The 26,138-nt window shown below is 32.7% G+C and overlaps 1 protein-coding gene across 1 annotated transcript in view; it reads right to left on the bottom strand.

The window, feature by feature from the left end:
• The window catches only part of LOC143911513 (uncharacterized), a 312,973-nt gene that overhangs the window by 198,975 nt on the left and 87,860 nt on the right, over positions 1-26,138 (bottom strand). The window contains exon 3 of the mRNA XM_077430406.1: positions 20,489-20,518. The gene's annotated coding sequence lies outside the window, so the exon portion shown is untranslated. The remainder of the gene's footprint in view (positions 1-20,488; positions 20,519-26,138) is intronic.

The raw sequence follows: 26,138 nt of genomic DNA on the forward strand, positions 1-26,138 counted from the left end.
TAACCACTAGTCCACGCCGCTTGTTATATACATATTTACATATGTACATACATACATATAAAATATAGAGCAGACGTGTCGACCCGAATAAAATAAAATTAAATATCCACTCGGAGGCAAAAATCTCAAAAATTTAATTCGACATTAGAGCCAGGCGAAAAAAAATGGCCGAGAAAGAAATACGTGAAATTTTATTATTAAACGTTAAAAGCTCGTCCGACACAAAAGCTAATAAACGCCAAAAAGAAGCCACGGCCAAGTCCGATCAACGAGCGACAAAGGTTTCACGCTCGAAATCTCGCGACACGGTGAGCTTTTCTTTCCACTAAATCTTTTAGCCGAAAGAAAAAAGTTTAAAGGTGAGATGGGGAAAAGCTGAGAGGTTGAGGAAAATAATTTCACGATCCCGAAAGCGAAAAACCTTTCCCGTCGCGTAAATAGGTTAAGAACGGTACCGAGCCGGAGGACACAATCGAATAATCTGTATCGTTTTAATGCGAATAATTTTGACTTGGATCTACATTTGTATAATATATTATATGTGGATACTTACTAGCAGAAGCCCAAATGTCTCTTTATATATTTTTGAAGTTTTGAAGAAAATCCGACATCGATACTCTGACTTATTGTATCTACAATAGAGTTTCCAATTATTCGACTTCATCAACTATTCGAATATCGAAAAGTAAAATTCGAAATATTCGAACAATAGAAAACAGTGTGAAATATGAATTCTACTTATCGGTTCATTTTTTAAAGTTATCCAAGAACTTTTGGAATTATCTTGGAATTTGAAAAAGGTACTTTTATAACGTGCACGCGCGTTAAATCAATTTATTTAATTTGAGAAAAAAAACTCGATCGATAACGTGTCACTACGAACTCCGAAATAATTGTAATTGTAATTGGCCAGGAAGACGCATTGGGATTTACCTGTAAGGCCTTCCTGGTATATGTATGGTACATATGTAAAAAATAAAAAATAAAATAAAATAAACTGAAGTTCAAAAACAACATAAATGAAACGAAATATTTCTGCTTACCCATAAAAATTGCGTTCCCGCTTCGGACAGTATTTTGGTTTCCATTTCAAATAAACGCTGCAATAAGTTATCTTTCGTAAAATACCTTCAAGTTCAATTCCTAAAGCGAGGAATTCCAATGTCAAGTTCCACGAATCCATTGCAGGCGATACAATGACTCCGAGTCGACGACTAATACGTCTTTCACACAATACACTGTTGCGTTACACATTTCGAGTTAAAAAGAAAAATTTTATTATGTTAAAAATTCTAAATGTGTAAAATATTTTATTAAAATGTCATTAAAAAATTTCACGAATATTATTCGAATAATTGCTCAAATATTCGAATAACGAATAGTTAAAAATCGGCCGAATATATTCGAATACCGAATATTCGGATTGGAAACTCTAATCTACAGTGTAGGATTGATATTTGATCATAAATCGGAAAATGTATGTGTGTTATTTTTATCCATCGAAGAAAAAACATTAAATATATTTTCATATAACAATAGGTAGACATCTCAGAAGTTTCCAGATCTGAACAAACATTGTGTTACATAACGATTAATAATCTCGTGCCGGGGACTGAAGAGTTGGCGTTTACTCCGTACTCTACAGAGACTCTTTAAAAGTTAATTTGAAAGGACCTTAAATCTCGACAACGCGGCGTCTCACATTCGAACTACCTCATCTGTTAAATTGAAGTTTGCCGAGGATGTAATCGTTGGATGTTGAGCCTCCACTTCCGGCTTTGTTTGTTCAATTTTAAAGATAACTCTCTCGCACGCGCCGCACTGGCTTTTCATTTGCGTTCGCTCGCTGCTTTTAATTTATGCTCTGTTTTGTTTCAATCTGCATTAATAAATAGAAACCTCGCGACTGTCAATGTCGAACGAGCTGGAAACGTTTCATTTCGAGGAATCAGCTCTTTTTAGCCGCAAAAGTGACCTATAAATATTTACACTCTAATAATAGAGACGTTTGATCAATAGTGATTAACATTTTTATACACATTTCGTATGTAAATCTTCAAAGTAATCTTGAAGGTAGATTTAAGTTTGTTCTTATTCCTATACCTATATACAAATTTATAGAACTATGTATGTAAGTCCAAGATAGAACCAATTTTCACACTACGAGTTGTGTTAGAGGGTTTCTGCATAAAATATGGAGCACATACTATCCCATATGTAAGTAGAATGTATTATCTCTTTGAAGGAAGAGAAGTTGGGAATATTGAAAAAAAAATTTACCTCTTCTTAAAAAGTATAGAATAATATTCAAAATTACATTCATATTATATGATATAATGAAGAAAAAGCTATGAAGCTACAGGCATTATAAGATTGTTGAGGTTGATAATATTTTTCAATCTCTCAAAGTGTTTTAAAAATAAAATATCATTCGATTCGCAGACGAAAATCTTGTGACCCAAGATTTTGATAGTAATGTTCCGAGGTGATTTGTTGTACATACATATTAGGGGTACCGGAAAGAAATCCATTTTTTTGCAGATCAACTTAAATATTCAGTTTTTCATTTTTTTTTGCTCATTTTACTCCAAAATATAATCTCCTCTAATTATCATGACTCTTTACCATCTTTTTGTCGATATTTCATTACCAGTTTTGAATTAATAAATGTTAATAGTTGGTTTACCACATCACTCACGCTGTTGAATTTTTTTCTTCTTAATGTGGCCTCCATGGAACTAAATAGGTAATAGTAAGAAGGAGCGAGGTTTGGTAAATAAAAAACCATAAAAAAAAACCATATTATGGTTTGAGGTATAAAAACGATAGCGTTTTTCCCTGAAAAATGGAAAAAAAAAACCACGTGTTCCATCACTCTTCTTTTTCGTGCGTGCAGAACAAAAACCATTGTTTGTTTTTCCGATCCTTTAAAATGTTCCTATATTCTCTGTGGTAGTTCTGTGGTAATTTATAAGTTTCTGTGATAGTTCTATAATTCGATAATTTTTTGTGGTAATTAAAAACATAGATAGAGTAAAAATGGATTTCTTTCCGGTACCCCTAATATATATGCATGTATGTATCTTTCATAGTTATTTATTTATTTATACTGTATATAAATAAATAAATAAAAATAAATTAGTGTATAAATTATAGTATATCTATGGTCAAACATTGTACATAAGTATTGTTAAAAGTCAATTAATAATCATAGAGACATATGTATATGAACATATTTGCAAAATTTTATAAACTAGTGAATTCGAGATGGTGTTAAATCGAATTTTGCGGGTAAAAGGACAATTGTCAATTTGTTAAAACCGTTTCAATGAAATGAAATAAATTGGCAGATTGTTCCAACGCGACGAGTGCGCTATGCTATACAGATTAAAAATGATTAATTATATATACAGGTAATACACCCATTTAATAACATAAAACACGACATCTATGGTATTGTCAGTATTATATGTACAAGGAAAATAACATCGATTAACATCTACAGAGATATCTATGGACAAATTTGATGCATTTATTTAAAATCAGCGAAAAATCAAGATGCTGATTAACTCGAATTTTTGCGAGAAATAAGACAGGGTTGCCAACCGTTTTAATAAAATGATTACACTGATTATGCTACTGGTCATCTTTATTGCGTCCTTAGAACATATTTCAGCATCAATTTAAAATTGCGAACCTAAGTATTCCATTACAGAGAAACCCGTTTAAATGACCCGTTTATGGACAAAATACCGTAAATAAAATCATACAGAACTTACATTTGAAGTACACGAAATTGAGAAACGATTATGAAGATCAGTATTTTTATATTCAACCACTTGATTTATCGAAAATTTTAAAATGTTGCCACGATAAAAAGTATCTTATGGAAAGATCAACATTAAAAATGTATCCATCACCAAAGTTCATATTAATTTATGTAAAATATAAAACTTCTGAAAAAAATAAATTTAAATAGGAAGCCACTCTAAAGTACAACAATATAGCATTTGATTTTGATTTTTGAATGCTTTTTATTATTACTAAATTATGTTCACGATACATCTTATATATATTTTAATAGCTACTGATCTACTGATCATTGTCTATTTTACAATTTTAATTCAATTTTGTTAGTAATCATAGTATTATATCATTTTAATGTTAATGTACAGCATAATAGGAAAAAGAGCTCAAAAACCTATTTACAAAATTCTAATAAATGCTCATAATTCATTTTATACATAATATTAACTAAACTCTCTAAAGTCGACGATCGAAAGCAGATTGTGTTTAGGTAATCATTATTAACCTATGCTTCACCCGTATGGAATAACGCCTCGAATACTAACATTTCCAAGCTCCAAGTAATACAAAATAAATCCATAAAAATAATTTATAATACACCCATATATACTAACTTGAAAAAACTGCAGGCCATTTATATAATATTCCGTTTGTTACGGACATTACTAACAAACTAACCAGTAGATTCTATGACAGAATCACTAATAACCATACTAACACACTTGTGAAGTGTCTCGGTGATTACAATAAAATGTCTATACCCTTCAGGTATAAACTCAGATTACCTAAACACAATCTGCTTTAGGTCATCGACTTTAGAGAGTATTTAATAAATATTATGTATTAGATGTATTATGAGCATTTATAAGAATTGTAAATAGGTTTTTGAGCTCTTTTTCCTATTATTCTGTACATTAACATTAGAATAATATAATATTATGAATACTAACCAAATTAAATTAAAATTGTAAAATAGAAAATGATCAGTAGATCAGTAGCTATTAAAATAGATATAAGATGTATTGTGAACATAATTTCGTAATAATAAAAAGCATTTAAAAATCAAAATCAAAAATTTCTGCACTAAGACATGGTGAAATCTGAGATCTTTCAGCTTTGACTCAAACCAACTGACATACCATAACAAACAAAAAAGGGTCAAAAATTATAATTGGAAGGCTTGGGGGAGGGGAAGGTGGGGGTACGTGTCGAAGTGGCGGTGTCCCGTCGTTGTAGGGTAAAAGCAGAAGGTCCGCAGGGTTGGTTCTGGGCCGAGATAAGGCACGCTGTTCCCAACGGCACTATATAAATATGTTAATATTTATTTGCGAGCTAATGACGGCACGGCACACACGCGCGACTCAGCTAGAAACGTAATTTACGGTCGGGGTAAATTACACCCCGTCGGCGCGCGCACAGCGTTTCCCGGGAAACTGTTGATCTACGGGGACCTCGGCTTACACGTTGCACGATTTATCGCGGGCCTTATATGCGCTCGCATAAGACAATATCCGTCTGTTGTGTTATTATGTGCAATATTGGCAACGAGATCCGATCTGCCTTTTCAAAAGCTCGGTGGTATTTCTCAAAGTGGCTAAACTTCTGTAAAATTTATATATTGTTTTGTATTTGTATTTGTAGCTGGTTCTTATTTATTTTATTTTTATTTTACATACATACATACATATATATGTACAAATAAACCAGGAAGGCCTCACAGGTAATCCCCAATGCGCCTTCCTGGTCCATTACAAACAATGCAGCATTTTTATTACACAAGCCGTTGAATTACGAGACTTACGAAACGAGACATCTATGAATTTGAACATATATTTTATTGCACATTAATCATAGTGTATATTATCATATAGTGGTGACATAATAGGTAGGAAGGCTTTTAGACAATTTAATCAGGAACCGTTTCAACAATGAAATCAGAAAAATTGGCAAACTCTGATAGGAAACGATCTACCTGGAGTCACAAATATTCAAATCTGACCAGCAGCATTACAGAAAATAATCAGAATAAATTATTTTCAATCGGGGTCGATCGGGATCGAACGAATATTTGCAATCGACCCGTCGGTCATAAGCAGATTTTTTAACAATTTATTTATCAGAAGATTTGGCAATTCATTAATTGCCAGCTTTTTATCCATTACTCGAGCACTCTGTTGCGCTTTAATCTAGTGTCTTTTGCACTAGACTTTAAATGAGCTTTTGCCAGCTCGTTTGAGTGGGTTTCGATTCTACGCTTGTGGTTTTTTGTGTAACTTTCTATTTCCGTTTTAATTGATGGTATAGATACATGTTGATGAATTTCAGTTTTTCTCGCAAACCATGGGGCATTTGTTATTATTCTAAGGGCTTTATTTTGGAATCATTGTAAGATTTCCACGTTATAGTTACTACTCGTTCCCCATAGTTGGATACCATATGTCCAGACTGGCTTTAGGATTGACTTATATACTAAAATTTTATTCTCTAATGTTAGACTGGATTTTCTTCCTATCAACCAGTTCATTTTGTGTAGCCGCTGGGTGAGTTCCTGTCTTTTATTTTTGATGTGATCTTTCCAAGTCAGTCTCCTGTCAATGGTGAAACCCAGGTATTTTGCTGCGGTACTTTCAGTCAGTTCATCGTTTTTCAGTCTGACTACTGGGCAGTTCTCTCGTCGAAGTGTGAATGTGACATGAACAGATTTGCCAGTGCTAGCCTTCACTCGACATTTTTTCATCCACTCTTGGAAGCCATTTAATTGATCCTGTAGCATTTTTAAAACTATCTAAAAAGAACTACGTGCCACATTCACCGCTGTATGATTTCGCCCTTAAGTGGGTGAAACGTGGTAAAGATTGACAAGTTTACGCTCCAGCAATTTTTTTAACTGTTATCGACGTGAGAATTGTTCTCTGAACGGAGTAACTAATATTGATTACGATCATTTTAAAGTGTGTATTTTATATAAAATGGGTGACTTTGTGAGTGTTATGAGGAATAGTATTTTTAAGCATACGTTTAACGTACGACGTGTTATTAAGATAGTGAGAACATATTATACATACATAAGTAATCTCATAAAGTTCCGGCAAATTCTCGACAACGGAAATCATCACTATTGCCGTGCTTCCTTGCACATTTGTGTACGAGATGGGAGGAGCAAAAATGGTGTGTACGTTGGGTAATTTAATTTGGACACGAGTTCTCTCCCTTTGTGCTCCACGGGTATATTTTCTCTCTCCTTTTCTCTCCCGCGGCCGTTCTCTGCTTAGAAATGGCGATCGTATATTATGTTAGTGCCGGCGGAAAAGCCGGCAGAATCTCGCCATTAAGCCTTTTCGGTTTGAAGAATGACCACTTTGGTCTTGGGGCGTGCGCCTCGGGGACCTGCGATGCCCTCAGAGCGTACTTTTCACCTGTTGAGGCCTTTATCCCTTTGTTTCCCAAAGCCGAAAGTCAAACAGTTTATTGCGGCCTGCTGCGCGTTCGTATTTCAAAGCGAGACGTACATAATTCGTGCGAAAATTCAAACTGGAAATATCACAGTGAATTTATACGCTGACTCGTCATCAACGCTCTTTGTATGTATATAATAATAGTATCGTATGCCAACTGTCTCATTTCTAGGAATGATTTAAAATTTCATCAAGAATAATTAGCGAGTGATAAAAGCTCACAGGTTTTGTTGATAGCATACACAGTACATAGTACACATTTACATGTATCGTGTTCGTGAAATGAAAATGTACCGTCCCGAAGATCCCATTTGGAAAATTACACGAGAGGAATTATTCTATGGGGTTTTTCAAAAGACTTATTTCCTTTCATAAAGCAACGAAAGCGGAATATTCCATTAATTAGATACAAAACTTATTGTATAGAAAATACAAAAATTTTATATTATATCATCTGAATTTAATATTTAAATTCATATTCACAATCATAGACTAGTGGTTAGCATATAATGATTCGAACAAAAACTGGTCAAGGGGTCAAATCCCACAGGTTTCTGTTGGCCAGACCTTGGATTTCTGACTCCAGGTCGATCGTTTCCTATCAGAGTTTGCCTAATTTATCTGATTTTCATTGAAAAGGTTCCAGAAAATTGGCAACCTTACCCATATTCTAGCAAATTTCGAGTTTCGGTGAATCGAATAACATGTTGAAAATATATAAATTTAACCATATATGTATGTATGTCTCTGTAAATGTTAATTGATATGTATTTACGTTGTATAATATTAATAATACTATCCAGCTAATTTCTGGTCAGGAAGGCGTAAAAGAGTATACCTTTAGTACCGAAATACTTTTGAAAATTACAAATCCCTGAAAATATACAGCATTATCATTGCAGCTTGTTCTAAATATGATCCGTTATATTTGAAGTGGCAAAAATTCACTTTTCTTTATATTTAGAAATATTTCGCAAAACATTAAATAGATGTAATATTTTGCGTTAAACAATATTTTAAAATACTGGTGGCCTATAATACATTTATTCTGGTTTTCCGTGATTCTGGACATATCGAATTAAAAGAAGTGATGACAATTTGTGAATTAAGTCAAAGAGAAATAGTGTTTTTGGAACTGAAAATTGGACTTCCGCCACATTCAAATACATATAACGGGTCATATGTAGGTACATACATATATAGTACAATGAACCTATTTATTTCCATTGACATGTCGAATATCTATTTTAAGCTACATCTTCACCTGACAAATATGAAAACATTTTTAAACAATTTTAGTACTTAGTCACGGTAGTAGAATTTTATTCAAGCATGATAAATATTTTATATTTTCCAGGCGCGACCTTTGAGCTTTGTTGTTCGGCGAAACACTGAAAATTTAAAACTTCATCATGCTGAAAGACTAGTATATGAAGCACGATACCGAGTCGGTGTAACAATTAATTTTCAAAATTTTCATAGTGCGGTAGTCCGTTTTCAGCGTACAAAGCGAAGCCGCAACGATAATTAGGGCCACGTTGCACAGTAAGGCTTAGCGGTGAATTAAAGAAAAGGCTGGGCCTTTATAAGAAGAGCCCTACCAAACCACACCGAATATATGTATGTAATTTAGTATCGAATATGCACACGTTAAGTCGCAATTTTAATAGTTTTCCATACAAAGGTCAAGGTCGGGTTATATAAATTGAGAAAATTTTGGAAACGTGGGAAGTGTATGATTTACGTCACCGTTTTTAAAATGTTTAATAAGGTAGATACACATGTTATAGCTGATAGATAATAATGGGTTTTACTACTAAAATTAAAGTTTAAAACAGCATGTTTTCCCAGATGTATTTTAGGTTCATCCCTCACGTAAATTTGATGATGTGTTATGACAAGTTTAATACATTGTGAATATAATCAACTTTTAGGGTAGGCTGAAAGCAAGCATTTACTGATAAAGTTGTCGACAGATAAGGCTACGATGTCGTAGTTGAACAAACCCTACGAGAAATATGTACATATGTATAAATACGAGTATATTGCTGGACAAATCTCTCATTTCGATTCTCAGAATCATTAATTTAACTAATTCGGTTAAATTTTGGGTTTATTAAAACACAAAAAAACTAAGGTTCGTCTTTACATGTTGTATCCATCAAATGATAATAATATACTGTTCATGATTGTACAAATGCACAGTGTGTCTGTTTGCAGATCCGCCTAGACACTCACTTACATATTTTTTTAAAAAACTCTGTATCTCAAAAACCGTAGCACATAATAAGCTGAAAATTTATTTTCAATGTACATATTAATATATATGGGTTAAGATATTGTGAGATTTTAATACCAAGCCACAAACCAGAAGTGGTAGTTTGCATTGTATTTTGCATAGAAAAATATACGATATAAGATATGTATTTAATTAGCACATTCGTAATCAGTGGGAAAATATATGTAAGATAAATTACGTTTCAATGATTATACCAAAAAGGTAAATTTTTTATCGGTGTAGCAATTGACAAAATAAATATACAAGTTTAACGTAAAATGAAGCTAATATAAACCTTGTAAAAATGAAAACTTTGTGGTAATGGCAGCAAATTTTAGCAGTTTCTTATAGTTGATAGTTCAACTATATTAATTTATTAAAATCATGCTAGAGTCTATGTATTTCAAAAACCTTGTTGAAATTTTTAATTTTATAAAAAATATCAAACTCGGGGGGGTGGATATTCTAATTAAAATTTCTGCATAAATTCTACCTTTTGCAGAAATTTCGAAAAAACTTCTACTCTTTCAAAAGTTGTGGTCTAATCAAAAATTTAACAATAAATCTTTTGGTTAGACTACATTATTATTATTTAAATTATTATATAAAATAAAAAAATAACTTTTAGACGAACCTCAGTGTCGGTAAATCGGAATTGAACTATTTACGTCAATCTCCGATGCTATACAATCAATTATTCCAGCTTAAGCGTCTCGTAGAACTGAGACACGACGTCCCCAGACGCTGCCAGTCGAACGCGAACCCATTATAGACAAAGCGAACGTCACGACACGATGTATTCAAAACGCGAACGGACAAACACAGTTCAAGAATATAACATACGAACTCTTAATATTCATAGCCGATTGAAAGGGGATGTGCGTAGATAGAATTTAGCCACACACACACACACACACACACACACACACACACACACACACACAGGTGGTGGGATTAATATTTTCCTGCATGATCGCTCATTTGCGAAAATAGATTGATAGTGGTGAAGTGTGTGTTTGCCAGGTGGGGGAGAGAAAGCTCGCGGATTTCGTTCCGTTGTTGCGCAACAAAGTGACGTGTATAAATTATGTATGGATTACGAGCGGAAACACTTGATGATTAATTCGCGTTTTTGCTGAAGGGTAGGTGCGATGGAACGCATGGGGGAGGGGGGGGGGGTGAATTACAGGTGTGCGTTCGTTAAGCGAAACCGTCAAGTATTGCATACTGTTCTTAATTGGATTTGCGCGTCAACTTTCGTCTTACGTAAGCATATATATGTACGCGAAGCGAATTTTAAAGCAGGATGTGGTTCCAAATTAGCGTTTTGCGATTTGCTTTTCGCCAAGAATAATATCCGCTTGAAGCTCTCGGTTGATTTCGTTGCAGTTGAAGCGTTAATTCTGCAGTTCGTAATGCGCTTTTCAACTCGTAGACTTTGCAACGTAATCCCCATGGGACGTTTGCGACTCTCATGGGAAACGAATGGCGTTTGTCTGTCGCTAAAATGTTGGACTGTGAGTTTCGCCGTTTCAAGTCGAGTGCTAAATTTGCCTACTAGGCATTACATAATTGAGGTTAAATGTTTAATTGTCAAAAGTTTCTGGATACGTTTACAACAATTACAATATTTTCAGTAGCCAGAAGTTTGCCATGAATAATAAATATTAAATTAACAACGACCTAACTTAGCATTTATAGGGAGTTGTTGTTTTTTAAGACTTCCAATACAAATCCTTGATAAATTGTTTATCTATATATAAAATTGAATGTCTGTCTGTCTCGTATAGGCTCCTAAGCCACTCAACCGATTACGATGAAACTTTCAGGATTTGTTGTATGCATGTCCGGGAAGCATGCTGTGAAAAAAAAAACAGGAAAAAACCTCTTGATAATAATATTCGTAATTACGATTTTACTAACGCGAAAGTTTGAAGCGCCATTGTGTAGTCAAGGAAATGTGTTCGTTGGTAATTACGTTACCAGTTGGTTTATGACGACACTGCTTTGAAGAGACACGAGTTGAACTCCAAACATCACTTGAAACGGGAACGGGAACGGGAACGCAACGGGAACGATAATCGCATGTGTTATTGTGGCATGGCAACGCATGCCTAGTTCAGCTAATAGTATTATATTAATCTAATGTTAATTTAGCACAATAGGTACTATTAGTACATACAATAAATAGAGAATTATGAGCTTTAGGTTAACCTTATAAGTTTATATAGTAAGACATGTGTGTATATAAGATATATGTATGCATGTTTGACATTGAACCTTTCAGAACTAAGTAAGTTAGAGATAAAATGAACGTCTCGACGAACTTTTGTATCTAAATGTGTATGCATGTATAATGAATAATCTGCGTACATTACGAACTACTACTGAAGGGCAAACGATCCACGGGGTGAAAAGTATGGAAATTTATATAATAAAAAGACTCGAAGACTATTCAAAGGAGTCTTTTTGTCTGCACCAAACGAGACGGTCGGTCCTTTGTGTCGGTCCAAAGTTTTTGCGATGCTGAATTTGGTTATGTCATGATCATATCACGAAAAGCTCAGCGAATGAATTACAAGAGCCCAAGTGAGGCAAAAAATATGGGGTTTTTGCAAAAATCGCGAAAAACAATGTGCGTAATAAAAAGTAATCGATAATATGACACAGGGCAGGATTATAATAGGTATGTGAAAATCTGCATTGCGCAACAGGTGCGAAAGAGACGAGGCGATGTGAGTTCGCGTGAGAGTGAAAGTGAACATCGATTTCTTAAGGAATCGGGGCCAAGTACATAACACTTTACACGCATAGGCACAAAATGAAGTGAAAAAAAAAGGATTACGTAATAAAACGTACTACTGTTAAAATTTGCATACGTTTTTTTAAATTGCTTGAAAATTTCATTCACTGGGAAAATATATAAAGCCTTAAAAACCGTTTCTGTGTGAAAAATCAAATCAAACAAGGACCGTATGGAAAATTATTAAAAAATAAAATATTCAAGTAGTATTTTGAATAATGAACTAAAAATGAACCATATTAAAGGTGAATGTTTGTTTTTTCGGGATGAAAATTTTCAGTTTCACAATTTAAAACCCACACAATTTATAATTTGTAATATCTCATTGTATGTATAAATTTATGAAATTATAAAAATCTACATATGTATACATATAAACCTTTTTGAAAAAAAAGTCCGTTTGTTCGAAGTTTCATTTGCAAAGTCAGATTTTGAAAAAAAGAATCACATAGGTATCAATGTAATTATATAATTTTATTTAACGACTGACCAATCCAGCCAATCAGAAACGACTTTGACGACAGCCAATCACAAAATAATTACAGATGTCGTTGCTTTTTTATATATTATTGATAGTTGATCGCTCCCATTACACGCTCACCGATCCAACCCGTTCATCCGTTTGAAATGATGAATGAAAGTATGTGTGTGTGTGTGTGTGTGTGTGTGTCTTCGTGAATGTGTGTACGCTCCCGTCGCTGACGTCAACCGTCGCTCGGCCTGACGTCACATATGTCAGACGATCCACACCCCCCCACTTCCCCACAACCCCATTTTATAATTTGTAATTATGATTATTATTAGTTGTTTGTGTATATATGTATATGTTTTGTTTTTGTTATGTCTAATTTATTTAGTTATTATTTTGTTTCTTTTCTTTTCTGTTATATTTTCGACCATTGTGGCGCATTAGGAATTGCTACAATGGTCCAAACTTTAAATAAATAATTATAAAAATATACATATGTATAGTAGATACAAAGGCCAGTATGTTAGGCTGTCAGAAACGTGAGCGCATATATATATCGCGAAAGTTTTCTTTCGGGATTTTTCCAACAGTTTCAGGTAGCCAGCGTTAATGGCGTCTATATTTTCAGATTAGACGTTTTTCCCAAAGACAAATTGGGGCACGTCCGATCCCCCGGGTCTCCTTAGCCGTTGATCGATAGAACCGCACAAAACAGAAAACAATACCCGTGTGTAGAAAGAACCAAGTACATACTATCTAGTAAGTGTGTTGAAAAACTTCGAATCATGTGCACAGATTGAATCCGACACTAGCAACACTTGTGTGACAACATTACAAAACACAATTAAATAAAACACTATCCATATCTATATTGAATAATTCACCTATACATACATATGTATGTTGTGTAATCGTATCAGATAGATTTCAGATTTGAATGATGCACTTGTCTGGTTTTAGCCGAGGGATCGTATGATTTTCGTAATAATAACACAATTTGAGTCTACGTTCGCATTCAAATCCAAATAGGCATATAATAATAATAATACGAACCCTTGAAATAATTGCTGAACATTCTGCTCGACTTGATGTTCATATTATACACCCACGAAATAAATAATATTAATCCTGAGGAAATGGAGGCGACCTAGATAATAACAATTACGCTTTGAAGAATGGCTAAAATCAAATTGAAATACAAATTAATGTATTAGTGTATTAGAATTTAGTATTAAAGAAAGGTTTTAAGATTTTAGTTTCATGTACATAAATTGTTACGTTTTGTTAATTGCTAATATTTTTTTTATTTATAATATTTTCAATATAATTACTAATTCTTTGTTTGTTTGAATGCAAATCCAATTAGAACTTTCCTATTTGTTTAGCAGTTTTACATATATGTACATATATGAGCCGTTATATTTTAAAGAGGCATAAGTCCACTTTTCTTCACTTCAACATATTAATTAAAATGTTTAACGTTTAACAAATATACTGAAGGCCTGTAATACGTTTATTCTGGTTGTCTGAGATTCTGGACATATCGAATTAATAGCAATTATAACAATTTGTGAATTAAGTCAAAGAGAAATAGTGTTTTTGCAACTGAAAATTGGACTTCCACCATTTTCAAATATAACGTTTCATATGTATGTAGGTATATGTATATGTACATATTACATTGAACCCATTTATTTCCATTTGTGTCGAAAATCAATTTTAAGCTATATTTTCGCGTTACACATGAAAAAATTATACATTTAAGATTCTAGATCTAATTTTCACTTTCAAATATTACGGCTCATGTGTAGATATAATGTTCTATACAATTTTTTTATCATAAAACATCAATCTTAATCATTGTATTTTTCTAAAACAAAAATAAGAGGATGTATGAATGATATACGAAGATGTATGAATGATAAGTTTGAAATATGTCAAAAACAAGATTATTCTGACCAAATTATTTTACTGATTTGAAATTTCTTAGTCTATTATTTACAAACAAATATATGTATATTGCGTTATTTGTTTATATTTCATCATTTATTCAGTACAGAAAAACAATGCTATTGAAATAATATCTTTATGAATTTTGAAATTCATTTTTATAATATAAGAAACAAGCCAAATATGTACATATAATAATTAATAATAAATAATACGTATATGTAATGTAAAAAGCAGGAGTGAATGCATTTTAAGGATATTGAATATATATTACAATATTATATAAGTTTTAATAAACTAAACGTAATATGATTTTATATATTAAGATAACAAATAATATTTTGATAATGCCGAATAATAATAATAACATATGAATGAAAACTGTAATGATGATTCTAAAAAAAATTTAAACCCAATTACTCAATACTATTATCAATACTTCAATGTTTTCGCAAAAAATACGTAATAGGATTTTAGCTATTGTTTCTATATACATATTATAGGCACAATTTTCAGAAACGAAATATAGCAAAAGAGTTTTTCAAAAAAGTAAATTTATTTTAAGATTATATAAATGAAAATAAAGAAAAATGGCTTTTCGGCATACAGAAAGTAATCGCACGAACAATCGATAGTTTACCAACATTGAAAGGTTAAAAGGCTAAAAACCTAATAAATCACGCCAATCGACGCCATTTTCAATAATTGCTTACACCGATAGCACGGCGAGGGCTCAAAGTTTTATTTATTCGATATATATCGAAGCCAGGGATGGTAAAGCTCGGATTGCGAGCTTTCACCGCCCATCGTTTAGCTCGTGGGCGGCTTTAATGGCACCAAAGCGCAACGAAAGCGTGCAAAGCTGGTCTAATAGAGCGGTCGCACGCCACGGGTCAAAAAAGACCCTCATTCGAATTTTATTATTTGGCGCGGGCAGCGCCGGTCGCTGTTGGGCGAATGGCGTTTAAATTCGGCATGCATGGCTGTGAGAAATTCGTCTCGTATTGTTATGGTATGCATACATACGAGTATGTATGTATGTAGTATTCATGGTGCGATTCAAATGGAGATTGGTATCTGGTGGGTTCTGGGGCTTATAACGAACTAATTCATTCGGGTAGGTAATTGCCGACAAAACTGTGGGTCGCGAGCCGACGCTTGCTACATTTTCAGATTGGTATCTCATCCTGAAGAGATTTATGGCCAAACAAGTTGGTTGCGTCAGTGGCGAACGCCGTGTAATACATTTTTCAGCCAAGATAGCTGAAATGTGCTTTGAAAGTTTAGTGTATTATTTTTTACGAATTATGGTGGAATTTTTGACGTGAAAAATGTATTTAGACGTTGGAATATGTATGAATTAGGGTCGTTATTAGAACCGTCTTGATTTTTTTTTCTATAAAGCAACAGTTTGAAAAAGGATATAAAAATGATATTATATACGAGTGGTTTTACCCGGTTTCGTTCGGTATTTGTAATAGAAACCACTTAAACATGGCTAATCTAATAGTAAACATTTGATTAAATTTATTTGAATGGCTTTATTTTATTTGAATATTCATTTGTTTTTTTTTATTAAATTGAATGTCATGGGTTCTACGAACCAAACAATCAAACATTGTACATACAAAGTCGCTTTCGAAATTATATATTAGATTTACATATTTTAACAAACTTGAAATGACTAATAACACTGTTCGACACGAAAAATAGTTCAGAGACGAGATATGACTTTTCTTATAGACCTCCATATACCCAGTAAACACGAATCTGGTAATAAAAAATGTTGATTGGCTCGAGATTAGGCGATATGTGTTTTTTAAATCGTGCGGTTTTTCTATATTTTGGTGTTGTTCGGTCGATGTCTCAAAATCTGTCAATTTTCTGTTCAAAATGAATATTGGAATCTATAGTCGGGTATTTTATGTTTCATTTTTAGTACTTTTCAGCTTTCAAATCTCTCTAAGTAGTCGTCCAGTTCAAATCAAAAGTACGTATTTTCACTTGGGATTTTTTCCCACTGTAAATACTTTTTTATATTGAGTATTTTCTATTGGAACATGTTTATTGGAATAGTGTTCTGGCCACACTATTTTTTCGTCCAGTTCAAATCAAAAGTCAAAAGTACGTATTTTCACTTGGGATTTTTTGTCATTTTCATCAATATATACATATACATACATACATATGTGTGCAAATTTGTAATATTATCGAATAATATTTTTTGATCAATTACTTTTTAAGCCAATTACTCTACTCTCTTACGCAAAGTTATTTATTACATACGGTTTTAATTACTATAAGTTTTAATTAAGAGCTTTAGAGCTAACAACCTTGTTTATGTAAGGATACTTTATAAAATCCTAAATGAAATAACGAAATAAAATCCTTTGGAATATATGTATATGTATAATATTTTCTCTGCGAAAATAACATTTTATATTAGCTTTACTATCCAAATATATAAAACTGCTATTCGTATCAAATTTTATCGAAACGAAATATTAAAATAACTATTTTACTCAGCAATATATGTATGGTACTGTGTATTTTATTTTTTTTTATTTTAATATATGTACAAATATACATGTATGGTAGTGTTAATTTTTTTTTTATTTTATGTAAAAAGTTTCAATCCAATTCGTTAGTAAAGGAGATAATTGAATGCTACCTAAAATTTTGAAAAACAGAAATACAAAATTACAACTGGTTGTATGGTCCAGTTAGATATGACGAGACGGTTTTCAAATCAAGAGACGGTTTTGAAATAATCTCCAAAATACATATACAGACACGTGTATTTTTTAAAAACCATGAAAACATGATCATTGATCAATTTTGAGATCAAATCAGTCAAAATCTCGAGATCGAATTTTTGCATGATCATAAAACTTCATCTACATATTGTTACTAAGCGATAAATCATGATTTTTAGCACCTTGACGGTAAATGTAAATAAATATTAAATCGTCGCATTTTTCTTATACTCGGATTTCATTTTAAAAGCGAAATATGAGTATCAAATAGAAATTGAAACACACACGGCTGGCACAAGCTATAGGCGCCAATGAGATACTGCAGGCATAAGACTGACATCTCGAGTTTTCTCGAGACGCTTTCCAAAGATCAAATCTACGTGAAAGCATCCGGAACCAATATCCGATATTAAAACCGCACATGGGTCATTTTTTAGAAATTGAGAAGACACACTCCGAGAATGAAAGAGCCTCGTAAATCACAGACACGAGCGGTAAGGCAAGAGAGCGCTCGCATGCATCATTTTCGTCGCAAAAATAAATGAAACAATAAATAAATATGTACGATAGTTGGAAAAAGTACACCTTTGACGCAAATCCACGTAAAACTTTCCTCGATTCCAATCTAACTTTGTCCAGCCCTCGGCCACCTGCCCTCCCCCACTAGCATTAAATATTATAATCGGAAATTTGCATAAATCGCACACGAATATGACACGTGTCGTCTTGTTTGGACGGTTTGGGGATTCCGTGGTGTTTTCGGATAATTAAACCGTAATGATGGGGAATTTCCGACGTCGAAACGTCTACGTAATTTCCATACTGTCGTAAAACGGTCTCATAATATTTAAGCGTTATATAAAATTAACATTTCGATTGTGTTACTCGTTCAAGCGTTTATCTTTATTCTGAGCGAAATTGCAAATGAGGTACATAGGCGTGCGGTTAGATGGTTTTTTTTTCTATAAATGGATTACAATAATGATATGATTTTGAAAAACATGTAAGAAAGAATAATGTAAATAATGTTATTGGAAAGATATAAATAAAAAACCTTTCAAAATGAGCTTGATTTTCAATATTACATACTCTTATATTAAAATAATATTTATGTAATATTATATTTTTACAAGTTTTGCATTCCCCTATTAATTTATTTGTGGAATTTTCAAAATAAACCCTTTTTATAAAATATATAAAATAACATAAAAGGCCAAAGTATGTACATATGTACATATATACATATTACATTGTTTGTATGTATGTATATTAAATGTAGGTTGATGTTCTTTCTTTAGCTTTAGATTTCTTGGGGATATGTAAGTACGAAGAGTTGCATATTTACAAACATTCATATTTTTTCATCATCGTCAAAAATATATATACATACATACATACATACGTATATAGTTCTACATCAATACATAAATTGAATATTTTGAAAAGATATGGACTTGTAAAGCAATTATTTATTAAAATAAATCAGTGTTCAGTGTTTGTAATATAAACCGCTCAGTGTTTGTAATATAAACCGCTTAAAAAAATGGCTTATCTTATAGTAACCATTTTTTTTTTAAATAAATTTATTTGAATCGTATAAAAATAATATTCAATGATATCAATATCGTCGGTATAGAAAATTTGATTTGTTCGATGATATCACGGATTAAAATGAACTCTAGAAATAATCTAAATTGTTTTTACAGATCAGAATTCGGCTTAAAACGACGTAAAATATTTTATATATTAAATGGCGTAGCCATCAAAAATGTATTTTTGTCCTATGCTGTACATTAATATTGATAATATAATACTATAAAAATAAATAAAATAGTAAAATTGAAAATGATCAGTAGATCATTTACGATTATTAACATAATTTATCAACAATAAAAAGCATTTCTAAATATAAATCGATCAATAATGTATTGCACCAGTTAAGGGCTGAGGACAACCCTCTACCATTATACTCAACTATCACAAATCCGTCACTTGTATGACACCATCATTATGACTCCTTCATTGTCACATGATGTGTAATTAATATTAAGAATAAAACGACTAACCAGTAGAGAAGTCATACCTAATTTTATAAGTAATACCATTGGTTTGTGACACACCTAATTAATGAATAGCACTATTGATTTGTACCACGCCTCACGCACTGACTAGCCGATATTGTACGACACGTGTCTTCAACACATTCATTGTTTTAAATAAGAGTATTAAAACTCGACATTCAGAATTTAAGTTAGTCTGTAATCAACTGAACAACTGAAATATAAAGCTTTTAAGTCTCTCTCTAATGATGTATTCAAAAAAGTACTTTAATTAGCAAGATGTACAAAACGTGAGCGCAGAATATATGCATGTCTTTCAAGATTACACAATAGATATAGCACAGGAAGATAGACACATATATTGTTAGTAAACGACGTTCGAAAGCTTTCTCATATTACACACACACACACACACATATTATTTTCAGCATCTTTGCACAAAAGCACGACGTAAACGGTAAAATATGACATCGTAAATTTCACTTAAGGTGTTTGGTCAACCCTTCGACTGCCGTCGACGATAACAATCGACCCCAGAGCAATAATAGCGACGCACTTAGCGAAAGTGCGGCGCGTTAAAGGGGTTAACTCGCCCCGTTGATAATTTAGCGCCAATTCCATTCTATTAAAACGGCACGATGATGATGATGATGAAAATAGAAAAAAAGTCGACCGAGCGTGAATTGAAACGGTTGAGAATGTGTGCGTGAAACGGTGCCGCGTAAAAGTTTCCGTGTAAATCTTCTCGTCTCGCTTCGAATTATGTTCTGCGCAAAAGTTAATCGCGAAAGTTTTAATCCTGTGTATCAGTACTTCCGGTGGAAAACGTGTGATTCGCTCCAGAAACTCAAATATTAACGCAAACGTGAAAGTAATACCGGGGAAATAAGTTGTTAAGTAACATACATACCTGAGTGTTTGTGAGTTGTCGAATCAGGATCTGTAACAAATAAAATATTCCACATTAGTAAGGATGTTTATTTTTATTTTATTCCATCAATCTACATATGTACATGTAGATTGATGGAATAAAATAAATCGCTCCAATGCTACGAGTGTACTATACAGATCAAGAAAGACACTAAACTTCATAATTCACAATTATACATGACATCTATGTATGGTTAAACATTGCTAACATCTTATACAATACGATCAACAAATATTTATACAACAATACGAAGTTTTATACAATAATCATCCACAGAGACATCCATGGAGACACCCGGCGAACCTTGAGTTTTTTATTTAATTTCAATTAATGATGCACACTCGCCTAACAGATTGCTCCATTAATCTACCAGAATAGTCGAAATATAATTTTTTAAGTGGAATTTTATTTAATTCTCATATAAAGACAATTTAATATATTATCCCTATTAATTCAATTCAGATTCGTGTAAATACGAGTAAATACTAGTACGAGCTTTTAGCTCGCAATTTTACCGATTTAAAATTCAGCACACTTCCAATTAACCCTTTTAAACGAAAACAAAAAATAGTGTGGCCAGAACACTATTCCAATAAACACGTTTCAATAGAAAATACTCAATATAAAATAGTATTAACAGTGGGAAAAAATCCAAAGTGAAAATACGTACTCTTGACTTTTGATTTGAACTGGACGACTACTTAAGATAGATTTGAAAGCTGAAACGTACTACAAATGAAAGATAAAATACCCGACTATAGATTCCAATATTCATTTTGAACAGGAAATTGACAGATTTTGAGATATCGACCGAAAAACAGAAAGATATTGGAAAATCGCGCGATTTAAAAAACACATATATCTCGGAATCTCGAGCCAATCAACATTTTTTATTGCCAGATTCGTGTTTACTGGACCTATGTAGATCTATGTATAAGAAATGTCATATCTCGTCTCCAAACCATTTTTCGTGTCGAACAGTGTTAATGAAAGTGTTTAAATATGCGATGATGATTACAAGAATGAAAAGTCAAAAATTCAATTCAATTGAATATTCCGTACTTCTTTGGGTTTGATTTCACCAAGTTCATATGTTTTTTTTACATATGTATCATGATGATCATCATCTAAAGCCATTCACCACCCACTGCTGGATGAAGGCACGAAATATTTAGGACAATTTTTGTAAATACCATATACATAAGGATAAAATGCAAATTAATATGTATAAAATCATATGTATAATATACAAATACACATGTCCTATTATTAAGATTAAAAGCTAGACGTAATACTTTTTAATGCAAATTCCCCCAAAACATACATTTAACTTGATTTCTTCTCGATTTAGATTTCAATTTTCCGTATCTGATACCATTGCGCTATAAAAAGACATCGGACTTAATGTAATTTCCTACTCGAAGTTCGACAATGACACTTTTTCATAATATAACACGGCGTCGGCGACGCTGAATTTCGATTTAAAACGGTTCCGAATACGTGAGAGCGATATCGCAGATTTATTGCAAAAGTATATACCCAATGAAAAAAAAACACACAATGTGTCGTTGATTGACGGAAATTCAAAACGCGCACTCGAGAAAAAGAGGGGGATGAGAATAAAAATATGCAAATTTCCTAGTCGGCTCGGTTCACTTAATGGGATATTTTATTGATTTCGAATTATCTGCGAATCGTGTAATCCGTTAACGAGCCAAATCCAAATACGTACATACATATATATATATAGGTATAATATCTATAGGGCGAATTCAAAATTCATCTACATAGACACGTCACAAATGTACAAGTAAATGAGGTTACAAATGAAATCATCGTTTCCGGAAATACGATGAACATATGTATTCAAAGTAAATCAAACGTATTGTGGAAACTTTTCCTATCGTATTGTGGAAACTTTTCGACAATATGTTATAGTTCCAAAGGCAAGACTTCCTGCATAGGAAATTTAATTTATGACCGGACAATTTATAATCAAATTTGCATGAGCGAGTTTTCCGGAAAATTTTTAGTGTTGCGATAAAGTTGTACGTATGTAGTTTAATTTGTAACGGTATTGTTAAATATTCATATTTAAATCTAAAAGAATGAGCTGATTGATGCCCTTAGCGACAGATGATAAGATCATCATGTTGATACTTGCTGTAGGAGGAAAAACAAATTGTCAAATTGAATCTAAGTTGGTTGGGATACTTAAGAACGAATTCTGTACCAATTTAAGGACTCTTAATTAAGCCATAAATTTATAAATTGTAAGAGGTTATGTTAAACCAATAGTCGGCACTAATGTAATAAAACAATTCGTATACAGCGCTAAACGTTAATATAATATTATATGATAAATAAGCTGCATTTAATAAAGCCCCAAAGGGTTCGATTGACGGCTTGAAGTATTATATATGTAGACTGGAAAGAAAAGGCAAACTTGAGCCTTCGAAATTTTCTCCGCAGAATTTCCTCACCGTGTTCAATTTAAAGTATAAATGGACCGGAAATTTTTGCGTGGGCGTTCAATATTTAATCGAATAAGCCAGCGTCGCGTAGACGCGTGAAAATTCATTTTGGAAAATCGGTAATGGCGGCGTGGAAAACTCAACCGGTGAAACACTCACCAGGTGGCTTTATACATATTGTACATCTACATACGTATGTATGTATTCTACCTGAAAGTATCAGAGCACGTCGAATAAAAATCCGAAAGGATGTGAAGAAAATTTCGATTCCACAGAAAGTCGTAAGACCGATAAAAGCGTCAAAACTTTTAGTATTCCCGTCACTCATATCTCATATAACCCGTTGGAAAACGATTTTAATTTACATGAAAAATATATTATGTTAGTGTGTTGAAATAATTCATAAGAATGAAACTTTAAATTCAAATAAAATTTTGATACCAGGATTGTCAGATTTTTTATGCTGATAAAAGTTGTCCAATATTGCACATGCAGTGATATTAAAATTAAAATTTATTATGATAAATTAAAAACAGAGCAAATGAAAAACGACAACTATTCGGTTGATAGACTATTGGACGAATGGACACTTGGCCGACAGATACTAGGTTTGACAGACGCTTAGACGAACGGACATTTGGCCGAATGAAATTTTTAATTGTTTAAATTCATTAAAAACATCAGATTTTTACGATACGTACGCCGAAGTTATTTCTGAATAATGTATCTATTTCTAGTGAGTTTTGGATAATTTTGATACACAATTATAAATTTTTATCGTTTTGTATTTAAAAATTTTTGCATTTTGCTCAAAATCGACCAAAATACAAAATTATTTGAAAAAAATATTTGTATTTATTAAATAGTAAACGATAAAAACCATGTTTAAGGTAAAAGTATGTTTGCGTGATTAATCTTGTTTAATTTTTATTTCCATATTATTTTTGACAAAGCAGTGCTTACATTTTATGTAATTAAATAAATAAAATTATAATCTGCGATGATATTTTCTTTTTATTTTATTAATCCCTTCCTTCACATTATCATCAGCCATTCGCTGCTGATTATAAATAAAGTAATTAAAATTTAAATCGGCCAATTGTGCGTTTGGCCAAACATCCGTCGACCCAATGTACGTTTGGCCAAATGTTCGTTGGTCTAACGTCCATCGGCCAAGTGTCCATTCGGCCAATAGTCCATCAACCGAATAGTTGTCGTTTTCATTTGCACTTTTTTTTATTTTTCATAGTAAATGTAAATTTAAATGCTAATAAAATTCTTCCACATACCACATTTGGCACGTGCAATATTGGACAACTTTTATATTTTGAGCACAAAATCTCATAATCCTAGTTTAAATTCCCAATTGAAAATATGGACCAACATCGATAAAGTAAAGAAAAATGGGTATTCTTTGAAAAATTTCGACAGAGGTCCTCTCCATCTAATGATATAAAAATAATACTAATAATTCGCTTTTTTATGTATGCGTGGATTCTTAACGGAAAATGAAGGAGGAAACGGCATAGTAGACCAAAAACATTCTTCTTTATTAAATTTTTTCATACATACATACATATTTATGCATGCATATATGTACATATTATACTTCAATATACACATGTATGTACATATATAGGTTTTTGGAACAAAATAATAGAGTGCCATTAAGTTGAGTAGTAGCTTTTTATACCTATTTACAGCTATTATATTCACCATTGCTGGTATCTATGTACAATATAATATTCGCTTTCGATGTTTTATAACTTGAATTCGACCATATCTTAGTTTTCGTTTATGCACAAGTTTGTTCAAATAAAATAATCGAGCATACGACTCGGATATGGCCCGTAATTGGCAATTCATACGAAAGTGCGAGCTTTCACCTTCGAAGGGGTCGAAATTTCAAGCCGATTCTTATATTTTCGACCTTTGATACGACCTGGGAAATGGAAAAGGTGCTATGTACTCTCGCCCCCCCCCCCCCTCCTCCCCATCCATTCCATCAATGCACCCCTATTTCCCAATCGTGTGTATAAAGGTCAAACGCACGTGTTCTCCAAAGGCAATCAAGAGCAATCAATACATCCAGCGGCCTTCGTCCACACCTGGCGAAATTTCCGGCCATTGTTGTCCTGCTAGGATTCGACGAGATATTTACCGGTCTGTGATAAAGTCCCCCCCCCTCCCCCTCTTCGCACCATTCACATTTCAATACCTTCATCCATGCAGCGGGAAATTCGGGATGGAGTTTTCCAAAGGGGCGCGGATCTAAAGTGAAATGAAATAATAATGCGATCCGATTCACAATGCGACCCTCGACGATTCGAGGCAAGTGTTTGCAGCGTTTATTTTGCAATTTAAGCCGTTTAATACTTTTAGTTTGGATTGAATACACCTGCCTTGACTGAGTCTCTGTCGGCCACGTCAAATGGGATCAAATTAAGACGAGAAAGTTGAACGAATTTGATTCGTAGACTATTGATGTTAAAGACAAAAAATACGTTAAATGATAAATGATCGTTACTATTGAAATGTTGAACATAATGAGTACACAATTAAATTTTGGGAGAAAGAAAACAAGCAGTCGTTTTACATTTAATTTCAGTTCAAATTTAATAGGATCTTAGAATAATTTTATAGCGAGATTAGTCTGTATCAATGAAAGGGGAGAAAACAAAGAAATCCCGATTAAAGTGTGCTAAATATAATGCTCGAAATAAAAGACTCATCTAACACGTTTTTATAGTTGCAAATTTAATGTTGATATATTGAAATTGTAACTACATATGTAAGTAAGCAGATACCATTTATCCAACATAACTCATATTAATACTCACTAACGAATCGAAGACATTACAAAATACAGGGCTCGAAGAGTAAATTTTCACGAATGGTTAGCACTCGATAGTTTTCAAAACATGGTTTTGATTTTTGTTATTGTTCCTTATTATATAAAATTATATTTAAATAAATATTAGATTTTAAGATTGGAATATCAGAAATAAAATGGTATCCTTATTCAATATGTTAATCAAAAAAAAAAAAAAAGCATGCACAGGAGACGAAAAATTGTCGGATCTTTGAGAAAGCTCGATATAGGATATGAGCATAATGGGTAACTGTTCGAAGAAGAGTATCTCCAAGTCTTAATA

This window comes from Arctopsyche grandis, chromosome 5 (assembly GCF_051622035.1).
Source record: "Arctopsyche grandis isolate Sample6627 chromosome 5, ASM5162203v2, whole genome shotgun sequence".
Lineage (NCBI taxonomy): Eukaryota > Metazoa > Arthropoda > Insecta > Trichoptera > Hydropsychidae > Arctopsyche > Arctopsyche grandis.